We start from the raw sequence: 11035 nt of genomic DNA, 5'->3' as shown, positions 1-11035 counted from the left end.
ACATTTTGCACCGTTCTGTTGAAACTTAATATTCTGCACATAAACATGCTCCAATTAGTCTAACAAAAGTTAGTAATGATTGTTCGATAACAATTATCATTAACAGTTTCAGTGTGTCCGGTTTTGTTTTAGAATAAATATGGACCAATCAATCCATCATAACAAAAACCATACCAAACATTTACTTTTTGTGGATACATTTGCTTTTGCAGTGTTACTCGTGGATTTTCTTCACACTAGATTTGAAAACTTTTATTTTTACATTCCTAGCAATTTCATAATGAGGATCATTACTAAAGTTTACTTTGTTAAAAAAATCATCGTTTTCTTTTTTTACTGCAAGAGTTAAATTAACAGATGCACGACGTAATCCATGATCAGATATCATTAAATGTTGTTTTAAATAACTTTGCAACCATTAAGGTGAATTTTATGCTAAATATTGAATAAAGTGGTTTTTTTTATACCTAATTGGTATACATACCGACGAACTGATGTGTTTGGCTTTTTGCTAACACTTTCACTGAAAGCAGCAATATTTTCTTGGGAACAACCACTACAATTGTAATTCCTTTTTTTTTTGTCTTGGATCATATCAGTTGCCTAAGATTTATTGAATCTCAGTCAACTGGTATAATTCAAGATTAAAGAATGGTAGAGTTTTTAAAAAATTTTTTCTTACATATTTTGTATAAAATTTTCTTCTATCTTCTGCATAACTTTTTCTAAACTTAAAATATTTCTTAACTATGAAGACATGTTGTCCGATCGTATTTCTCCATTTTACTAACAGCAATGTTTTTACTTCATAGCTGTCAATAAACCAAAGCCATTTTCGTATGAAAAAACCAAATGGCAAAGATTTTAGAAAAGTTAACTCTAATTTGAACACCCTTTAAATAATATATTTCCACAATTCGGAAATAAAGATAATGTGAAATCCACAGTACATTTACTTACGAATAGTTTCATTTGAAAAGAAAAAATTGTATTAACTATTTGTCATATTTTGATATTTGAAAAAATATTACTTCAATAATTATTAGGTCTCTGAAATGCAAATTTAAATTCAAATTAATTTAAAAACATGTATTTAATTTCAATTGTTATTCATTAAATTATATACCATTCTTTTTATTTATGAAAAGTTATTATTATATTTATACTAACATGAACACTACAGCATACTTTATATGTTGATTACTATTAAATTTTATGCACCTTTATTTTCCTATGTACAAATTTATCCTCATACTTACTCAAAAAGAAAACATAATAATAAAGAAGTAATATTACTTTCGTATAAAATTATAGTTATTATCATTAGATTCTAAGTCAATCTAGGAACAGTTCTAGTTTCTTTTTCAATTTATTTGTAACCAAGTTCTACAGTTTGCTTAACATATGAACTGTCTATCACAGCCTGAAGTGTGATGTGACTGGCATATTTTTTTTTTTTTTTTTTTTTTTTTTTTAGTATTGTATTTGCCGATTGAAAATAATTTACACTCGTAATTTATAAAAACAAATATTTACATGACTGGGGCTTGAAGAAGACAAAATTCATCTTATCATTAAGCCCCCCCTAAAAAAATGCATATTCATCAAATAAAATGTTTTAACAAAATGCAAAAAATAAAATATATAACGTTTAAAATATTTAGTAATTCAAAAAGTATTTATATTTAAGAACTGATTAGTAAAATGAGATGATATATAAGTATTAATATTACAAAAAGAATTTACAATAACTTTTTTTAATAAAAATTGAAATTATAAAATTTTACAATATTTTTAGTAATTAGTATTTCAAATAATAAAACTTAAAAAAATCGTTTGTAAATTCAAAACTTATAAGATAAGAAATACATTTACAATAGCAGACTATTGTTTAGAATATTAAATATAATATTAAAGAGTAATTAGTAGGTTAATTTTTGTTTTTGTTTGCTAGTTTAAAAAGCTTTTTAGAAGAACTTTAATTCATTTTCATGTATCATCAGTAATTGCTTAAGTTTTGTTTTAAACTGGTTTAAAGAATAATTAGATTTCAGCTCATTATTTAATATTGTATTCCACAGCTTAGGACCTCGGTTAGCAATTGAGAATTCGGTTGCTGAATAATGTGTTTTGGATTGAATGTAATTATTTTTTGAAAATCTGGTAGGGTATATGTGGTTTATTTTTTCAAAAAGTGAATTAAATAACATTGGTGATATTTGTTTATCAAGTTTAAACATGAAGATAAGAATATGGTAAAGGTTTAGTTTATATACATTTAGAATATTAAGTTTATTAAATAATGTTTGAGTGTGAGAGAAACGGTCTACGTTTGTAATTATCCATATAGCCTGTTTTTGTTTACTAAACAGTTTTTTTACTTTTGTTGCGTTTGTGCTGCACCAAGCAACGTTTGCATAATTTAAGTAGCAATGAATTAAAGAAAAATATAAGTTTTTTAAACAAGATAGATTTAAAAACTGCTTGGCTTTATACAAAACACCTATATTTTTTGATATTTTATTTTCAATTAGACCTATGTGGTCCCTCCAGGTTAAATTTTCATCCAGAATCACACCTAAAAATTTTATTGATTGCTCTCTTTTTAATAATGCGTTATCAATAAAAAGATCAGGAAGTTTTAATGGAATATCTTGTTTTTTATGAAGACGATGGAAGTGTATTTGGATTTATTGATGTTCAAAGATAGTTTGTTTGATTTGAACCATTGGGTTAATTTTTCAAGTTCTTTGTTTACTGTTTGAAATAATTTACTGATATCTTTACTAGAATAAAACAAGTTTGTATCATCTGCAAACAAAATTAAGTTTAAAATGTTAGAAAATTTATATAAGTCGTTAATATAAACGAGAAATAAAAGTGGTCCTAAAATTGATCCTTGAGGAACACCACAGGTGATTGACTTATATTCCGTTTTTCCGCTATCATATGAAATAAACTGCTTTCTATTAGACAAGTAACTATCAAACCAGGACAAATTAGTATTTATTATACCATAACTTTTCAGTTTGGATAGAAGGATTTGATGATTGACAGTGTCAAAAGCTTTACTTAAATCGATAAATACACCTAGGGTATACTTGTCTTCATCAAACCCTTTAAATATATCATGAACAAGGTGAGTGATTGCATGATCAGTTGAATGACCAGATTTAAATCCAAACTGTTTATGAAAAAGAATCTTATTAACATTTAAAAAGGAATATAGTATTTATATATATATTTATATTTATATTATATATATATATTTATATATATATATTTGAATTAAAATATCCAGGAATCTGTCGATTTTTTTAATACAAGAAAAATATCTTGTGTAACGGTAACTAAATAATTTTTGGCTGCAAAACCAATTTGTCCAGGTCTTTAATAACATTTTTTCTTGACTAAGTTTTTTATCATTCCTAGATTACTCATATAAACATTTTTCATATAAATATTCATACAAATATAGAATTTTATTTTTTGTACTCCACATCAAAAACAACAACAACATCATCAACAAGAAAGCTATTTGTTTTTAATTGTTGAACTTTTTGCTAAAGAAACATAAACAAAAATAATAGTTTAAATAATAAACAAAACGTGTAATTTGCTTACAAAAATATGATTAGATAAAAAAAGTTAATAAATTACAATATTAATAGTAATAAGTTCAAATAAAAAAAATATAAAAAAAAATAAATAAATAATAATGAACATTATTATAATAAAAAAGTATAATGGAAAAAAGGATACTTTTATAAAAACAAGTTAATGGTTTATTAGGATACTATCACATATGAAGAAGTCTAAATTACGAATAAAATATTTTCTTATAATAAGCAAATAAACATTGAATATATATTAAAAATAAATAAATATGTATAAGTTTTTATTTGCAGATTACAATAGTAAACGATCAAATAAGTACTGATAGTTGCTGTTGCATTTGAAATAAGAAAGTTAATAGGTTAACAATAAGAGATAAGAATTTAAAAAAATTAGAATTAAAAAAGTTTACAAAAATTTCTAACTTGATTTACTTTGAGATAAAGTTTTTTGAAGTTGTAGTTTTATAAACACGTTTAAAATTTATACATATTTACAAAAATATCAACGCGTAGCAAAATGAACGTTTTGAATGAAAACTAAGTTAAAATATTTAAATTCTTATTTTGAACTTCGTTTAAACATTTAATAAAAGCTCCATTTACGGATGAGGTATTAAATAGATTTGAAAGAAAGTTTGAAAATTTAATATCTATAATTTGTTTGTGAAAATTATACTGAAAGATTTTTTTGGATTTAAACTAGATATAAGATTTTAAACTTTAAAGATACATGTTGGAGATAACAGTTGACCATGTATATTTGAATAGTTGATATAACTGATATTGTTGACAGTTGACGTAACACAAATAAATACAAAATTTGAATTAATGAACAACATTTGTAAAAAAGATGGTTAAATGTTTTGATTTAAGAGTCGGTTCAATAATTTTTACTAATTTCTCATTAGTTGGTAGTAGATTATTTATTGACGTTATTAAGAAAAAGAAATTTTAAAATGGAATTTTTTACTAAGTTTATTTAGTTAAAGTTAAAGTACTAAGTTTATTTAGTTAATGTTTAAAGTTATGTATTTCAATTAATTAAACTTAGCATATGGATACTTTTAAGGATTCTTTTCGTAGTTCAGAAAAAGCTTTAAATTGACATTTGCAGCGATACTAGTTTTTTTAAGTTGGCACAGTAATTTAAATTAATGTAGCTTCAAATATATGGGTTTAAAACCAAAATTTAGTATTACAGTTCATTATAACACCATCCTAGTCAATCTTTGATAAGTCAAATATAAAGTTTTTTTTCACCAAAAGTTTCAAAATTCCTGCCTTATAAATTATGTCTGCCTTGTTAAAACAATTGATTGATGTCGGGACAAATACAAAATTGTGGTAAGTAATCATACAAAAAAGTTTTCAAATTTCCTTAAATAGTTCATTAATTATAAAATTAGATAAAATATTGTCAATGATTGAAAGTCGGTAACAAATACTTTCAAAAAGAACTTAAAAACTCTTCAAAATATCATAAGTAATCTAATGACGATGGATATGTTATTATATAAAAATCAGATTATTTTTATTTCAATTTTTAAAAAAGTATAAAAAAAAAGTTGCACATTTTAAAGTAATAGTGATTAATAATTTATGTCGACAAAGTGAAAAAAAGATGACTATTATAGAATCAACTTAAAATTAAATAATCAGACATCGCAGTTCAATTATTTTATTGTATCCCGATCAGGATCGCCAGGTTGTTTTCGGCAACAAGCTAAAATTAAAGGAAAAATAAATAAAATAAAAAATAAACTAATAGTACATTTTTATCCAAAATTGTATTTGTTTAGGTATTAATCTCTCATTAAATGCAATAAAAAATCCATCGGACTTTTTAGATACGTTTAGTTAGATTCCGACAATACGCAAAAGTCATCTTAAATATCGCATGCATTTGTTGCGTTAATTTCATTTCAAATCTTTAGGATCATTAAATTGGGGATGTTAAAGTCTTTGCCATGAGATATTCAGCTCATTAAATAAGATTTTATGCAAATAACTGCATCAAACACTTTGTTTGACATTCCGTTTCTTTCCGTACGTTATACCTAGGTGAAAACACTCTCTCAACGAAACACTAAGAAATAGAAACACAAAGACAGGCAAGGCATTTATCGGAACTGTTGCAGAGAGTGAGATTTTCAAAAATGTCCACATAATCCCGTAAATATACACAGAATTTAGCAATATATTTTGGTAATTGTTTTTTTTAATTAAGACTCTTTTAATTTAACGATCTTGAATTTTCTGCATTGGTTTTTAATTACTTTTTGTTTTCCATTAGGTAAACAAAAAGTAACTTTAAAAATGAAATTTTTTCAACTTGGGAAAGAACTTTCATTACAGACAGATTTGACAAGCCGTGAAAAATCGATCTACTTTCTGGAAGTGTTATTTTAAGATGTGTTACTGCCTTTTGAAAAAAATCATAACAGCAAATTTTCTTGTATTGACTGGATCTACCTTCTGAATGATTTTTACACTTTGACTATTTCAAATTTCCGTATTTTAACTGATTCTTCAGTATTCAATTTTGCATTGGAAAGTTGATCTTAAACGTAAATCTTGTGAGTGAGAAAAACACAGATATAAATGGTGCTGTCTAGGAACATTTTGCTAATGAAAAGATTTTGTTACTGGCCTTAAGTTTTATATATATATATATATATATATATATATATATATATATATATATATATATATATATATATATATATATATATATATATATATATATATATATGTATATATATATTATATATATATATATATATATATATATATATATATATATATATATAAACTGCGCTGATAAGACTTTCTAAAAAAATTTATAAAATTCTATTAAACATTTATATTTAAAAACTAATTTTTATTGCAAAATGAAAGCAAAGGGCTTACAACACTAAACAACATTTTAACAAATTAATTTTAAGCGTAACTCGCATTTTATAAAAAAACAAAAACGGTTTATTTACAACCCGCACTTGTGGGCCAAGAACCACAGTCAATTACTTAACTGCAAACTTTTATGAAGTGGCAAACATTTAAGTATAAAATATCAAATTAGTTAACAATTGGTCGTGCTGCACCGTTGAGTCTAGATAAGAAAAAAAACTCCCTAACTTATCAAAAATTGGTCATTCTGTTAGATACATGGTTATAATCATTGGACACAGCTAAAATGTATTTAAAAACTACTTTAATAACCCTCATATTTATTAAATAAATAAAAAATCCCGGACGTCCATCAACATTAAGTGACCGTAATAGTTTTGTTGGGACAAGCTTCAACTTAAGTTCTTCATTAACTGCACGTCAAATTGCTTCAAACTGCAGACGTCAAATTGGTGATGGTGGTATAATGATTTGTCGTGGTTGTCATTTGGTATTATGATAAATAAAAACTCATTTCATTCACGGAAAAATGATGCCTAGAGGTTATGCTTTAATTGAAATCAAGAATTTTTAAGATGTTATTCATTTGTCATTGGTGGTAAATATTTATTATACACTGCCGAGCAAACACTACACTTACAAAAAGCGTACAATGTACGTTCAGTTTACGTTCTGAACGTCCTAAACCTTTTTTGAACCAAAAAAATTTTCTTTGGTCAGCGTAAAACATTCAAATGACGTCTGAAGTACATTCGGAAAGTGTGCAGGAATACATAAAGTACAGATCAAATAACCAGCTTCACTTGAAAACCATAACGAGAATCACTTTGTTAAATATTTATTTTTAAGATTAACTTTCCATAGATATATTTAACATTTGGTAATTGTTAATTATGTTCCCCATTTTTTTTGTATAAATATGAAAATTTTTTATTAAAATTGATAAAGTAAGAAACGATTTTCATAATGAAATGTTTATAGCAAAAACAATTAAAAGTATGTCTTAGTTATTATGTACAACTTCTTTCTATGTTGATTTTTTATTTTTATTATATTTATTATCTTTTATAAATATTAAATTTTATTTAAAGGTATTTATGATTTAAATTTATGATATCATATTATATATATATATATATATATATATATATATATATATATATATATATATATATATATATATATATATATATATATATAGCATTTAGTATATCTATTTATATACTAGAGCGTAATTAGTCACACTTTTTTGACTTTAGCATGTTTTTCTTCTTCCTAAGACAGCAATTTTATAAATTTCTTTTAAATATCTAAAATACATTTTTTATCCTGAAATGGATGAGTTCGTAAAACGAACAATTTTCTGACTTCACTGAATTTAAAATAAGTTAAATTTCAGTAAAGATACTAATTTTAAAATAATAAAAATTAGAATGCAGCTATTATACTGTTATATTTTAAGTTTATGTTTATTAAGGGTGCACCAATGCTGACAGGTACTGATCAATATTACTTACTTGAATCTATATTTTAGTTTATTCTTTTATATTGTAAATGTATATCTAAATTTTGTAATTTTACTTTTTATGTGAATTTTTTTATATATATTCTAAGAATAAAATATATATATATATATATATATATATATATATATATATATATATATATATATATATATATATATATATATATATATATATATATATATATATATATATATATATATATATATATATATAAGTAAAAGTACAAAAAGAGATATATTTTTACTGATCAGAATATCAAACTGATCTGGACCTAACTGATCTAGATTCAATTAGTGATTTAGAAAGTTATGTCGACTGTGAGAGTGACTTAGATAATGTCTTGTCAGATGAATATAATAAGCATGTTTCACTAACATGTTTGAATTTAAAGTTGGCTGCTTGTGCAACTTAAAATAAATGGAGTCAAAAATCCATAACTCAGTTAATAAGTATTCTTCGAGAAACTGGATTAGATCTTCCTCAAGATGCTCGAACGCTACTTATCTCTCTAGAACCCATAAAAACTCAATCAAAATGTGGTGGTGAGTATGTTTATTTTGGAATTAAGAGTGAAGTTATAAGAAAACTATCATACTTGGCTGTTAAAAGTGACTTAAAGACTAATTTAATTATAAATATTGATGTTTTTTCTCTTTTCCTGTCATCTACTCTTCAGCTCTGGCCTATTCTTGGTTTATTTGAGGGCTCTATTGCAAACCTGATCCTTTGATAGACTTCTTATCGGAGTTTGTGAATGAATCGTTGGAAATTAAAGACTCTGGGATTAATTTTAATGGATTTTATATTAGTCTGGCAATTAAAGCTTTTGTTTGTAATGCCCCAGGTAGAGCTTATATAAAGAACATAATGGGCACAGCTTTTGTGAAAGGTGTTGTGTGCATGGTTCCCATAACGGAAGATTTGTCTTCAATGACAAATTTGGTTTTAATAAAAGGGATGATCAGACTTTTCAACACTATGGCTATCTAGATCATCAAAAAGCAATTTCTCTACTTGTAAATATAGGTATTGTGTGTATTAGTTCCTTTGTTTTGGATTATATACATTTGGTTTGTTTAGGGGTAACAAAACGAATTTTAAAATATTTATTAAAAGGTCCTGTGGAAAAAATATCATGAAATAATTTCCAATAAGTTAGTTTGTTTAAATGGAAATATGCCAAACGAATTTGCTTGTCAACCACAAAGTCTTCAAGTTTTAGATTGTTGGAAAGCTACAGAGTTTAAGCAATTTTTGATATATTTAGGTCCTGTTGTACTAAAGGGTGTTGTTTCTGAACAGGTATATGAGCATTTTCTCCTGTTAAGCATTTCTAATGGTATTTTATTGACGTCAAATGATCAATTTTGTTACAACCATTTGGAATATGCACGCAGTATGATGACAGATTTTGTTTATTTATGCAAGTATATTTATATAGAAACTTTTACTGTATATAATGTGCATAGCCTACTCCATTTAGTTGATGATTGTATTTAACATTGCTGCTCACTCAACAGTGTCTCTTGTTTTCCATTTGAAAATTTTCTACAAAGACTGAAACTGTCAGTTAACAACTCCAAGAGCCCTATTGTGGAAGTGTGTAAAAGGCAAATAAAGTTTCAACATTTTTGGAAACATGCGTTATTCACAAAAGTATCTAAGAGTAAGAAAGATAGATGTTTCCTTCTTACTGACAATTCTTTAATCTTTTTGCATAAGTCGATGGATAAAAAGATGTTTAAATCGATGCATAAAATCGATCCCTAAAGTTTAAATCGATGCATAAAAAAATGTTTCCTTTTTACTGACAATTCTTTAATCTCTTTGCATAAATCGATGGATTTATGCAAAAAAAAGTTCACAGCATTTTTACGCACCTTAATTTTTTTCCGAAACATTTTGCAAATCATGATTAGTTAACCAATGTTTATCAACACAATTTAAGATAAAAAAACTTTTAATTAAAAAAAAAGAAGAAGCAAAAGGCATTTTTGGTTTTAGAGAAATCTCAATTTAAAGCTGACCAGATTTTTTCGTGTTCCTCTAATATATGCTACTTGTTTGTTTGCAAAAACCCTGAAAACAAGTTTGAACGTTTAATATTAATAACGGAGAAAACTTTTATGAAGACTTGTTTCAATGCTATACATGTAAAGATTAGGCACATAAAAACTGTGTAAGATCCTATCTCTGACTATAATAATTGTGACAATTGTAAAATGTTGAAAAACAAATAACCTCAAGTATAAAGAATATATCAGGGAAGTTTCTTTTTTTGTAGTTTTGATTTATTAGTGGGAATTTTTTATTAGTGTTTTAACAAATTATAAAATAATATTTTGTTTTAAATTTCATACAAAGTCCTTGCAGTTGGAATAATGTGTTTTGAATAAAGTAAATTAATGTGTTTTGATGAAGTAAATTAATGTGTTTTGAATAAAGTAAATTAATTCTTCAAACGTCGTTTTTAAAATCTGTTTCAGTCCCATCCCGTTACATTATTGAATAAACTAAGGACAATTTTTTTAAATATATGTATCAAGAACTTTAGAAAACCTTCTAAGTTACAACGTTTCTATAATTTTGGACGGCTTTTATGACATGAACTTTAAATTTAAAAATGTCCCGTAAACCTGTAGAATTAGTTGCACAAAAATTGTTTGGACATTACCTCTGCTTACTATAGAAAAAGCGTCTCTGGTAAAATGCAAGTTTTGTAATGCTTTAAGATTGCGGCTAATGATTTCAAATAAAGTGAAATCAGGTTTATGTTATATGTCTGGGGCTACCATCTAGTTTTTTAAAACGTCCGTTTTCTAAAAAATTTTTTCCTATTTTATGCGCCTAACTACAGTGTTCTATATTTATTTTTTTGCTTACAATTCAATAAATAAATGTTTCTAATTTCATAAAACTCATTTCACATATCGTTTTTCTTTAGCGTTTCAGCAGTAAAATACTTACTTTTTAAATGTTCGGGGC

The 11035-nt window shown here is 25.3% G+C and overlaps 1 protein-coding gene across 5 annotated transcripts in view; it reads right to left on the bottom strand.

Moving 5' to 3' along the window:
- The window catches only part of LOC136085996 (adhesion G-protein coupled receptor G4-like), a 284829-nt gene that overhangs the window by 208423 nt on the left and 65371 nt on the right, over positions 1-11035 (bottom strand). The window lies entirely within an intron of this gene.

The sequence above is a fragment of the Hydra vulgaris genome, chromosome 10 (assembly GCF_038396675.1).
Source record: "Hydra vulgaris chromosome 10, alternate assembly HydraT2T_AEP".
In the NCBI taxonomy this organism is placed as follows: domain Eukaryota; kingdom Metazoa; phylum Cnidaria; class Hydrozoa; order Anthoathecata; family Hydridae; genus Hydra; species Hydra vulgaris.
The sequence above is the reverse complement of the archived record's forward strand: the minus strand, read 5'-3'. Positions and strand labels throughout refer to the sequence as shown.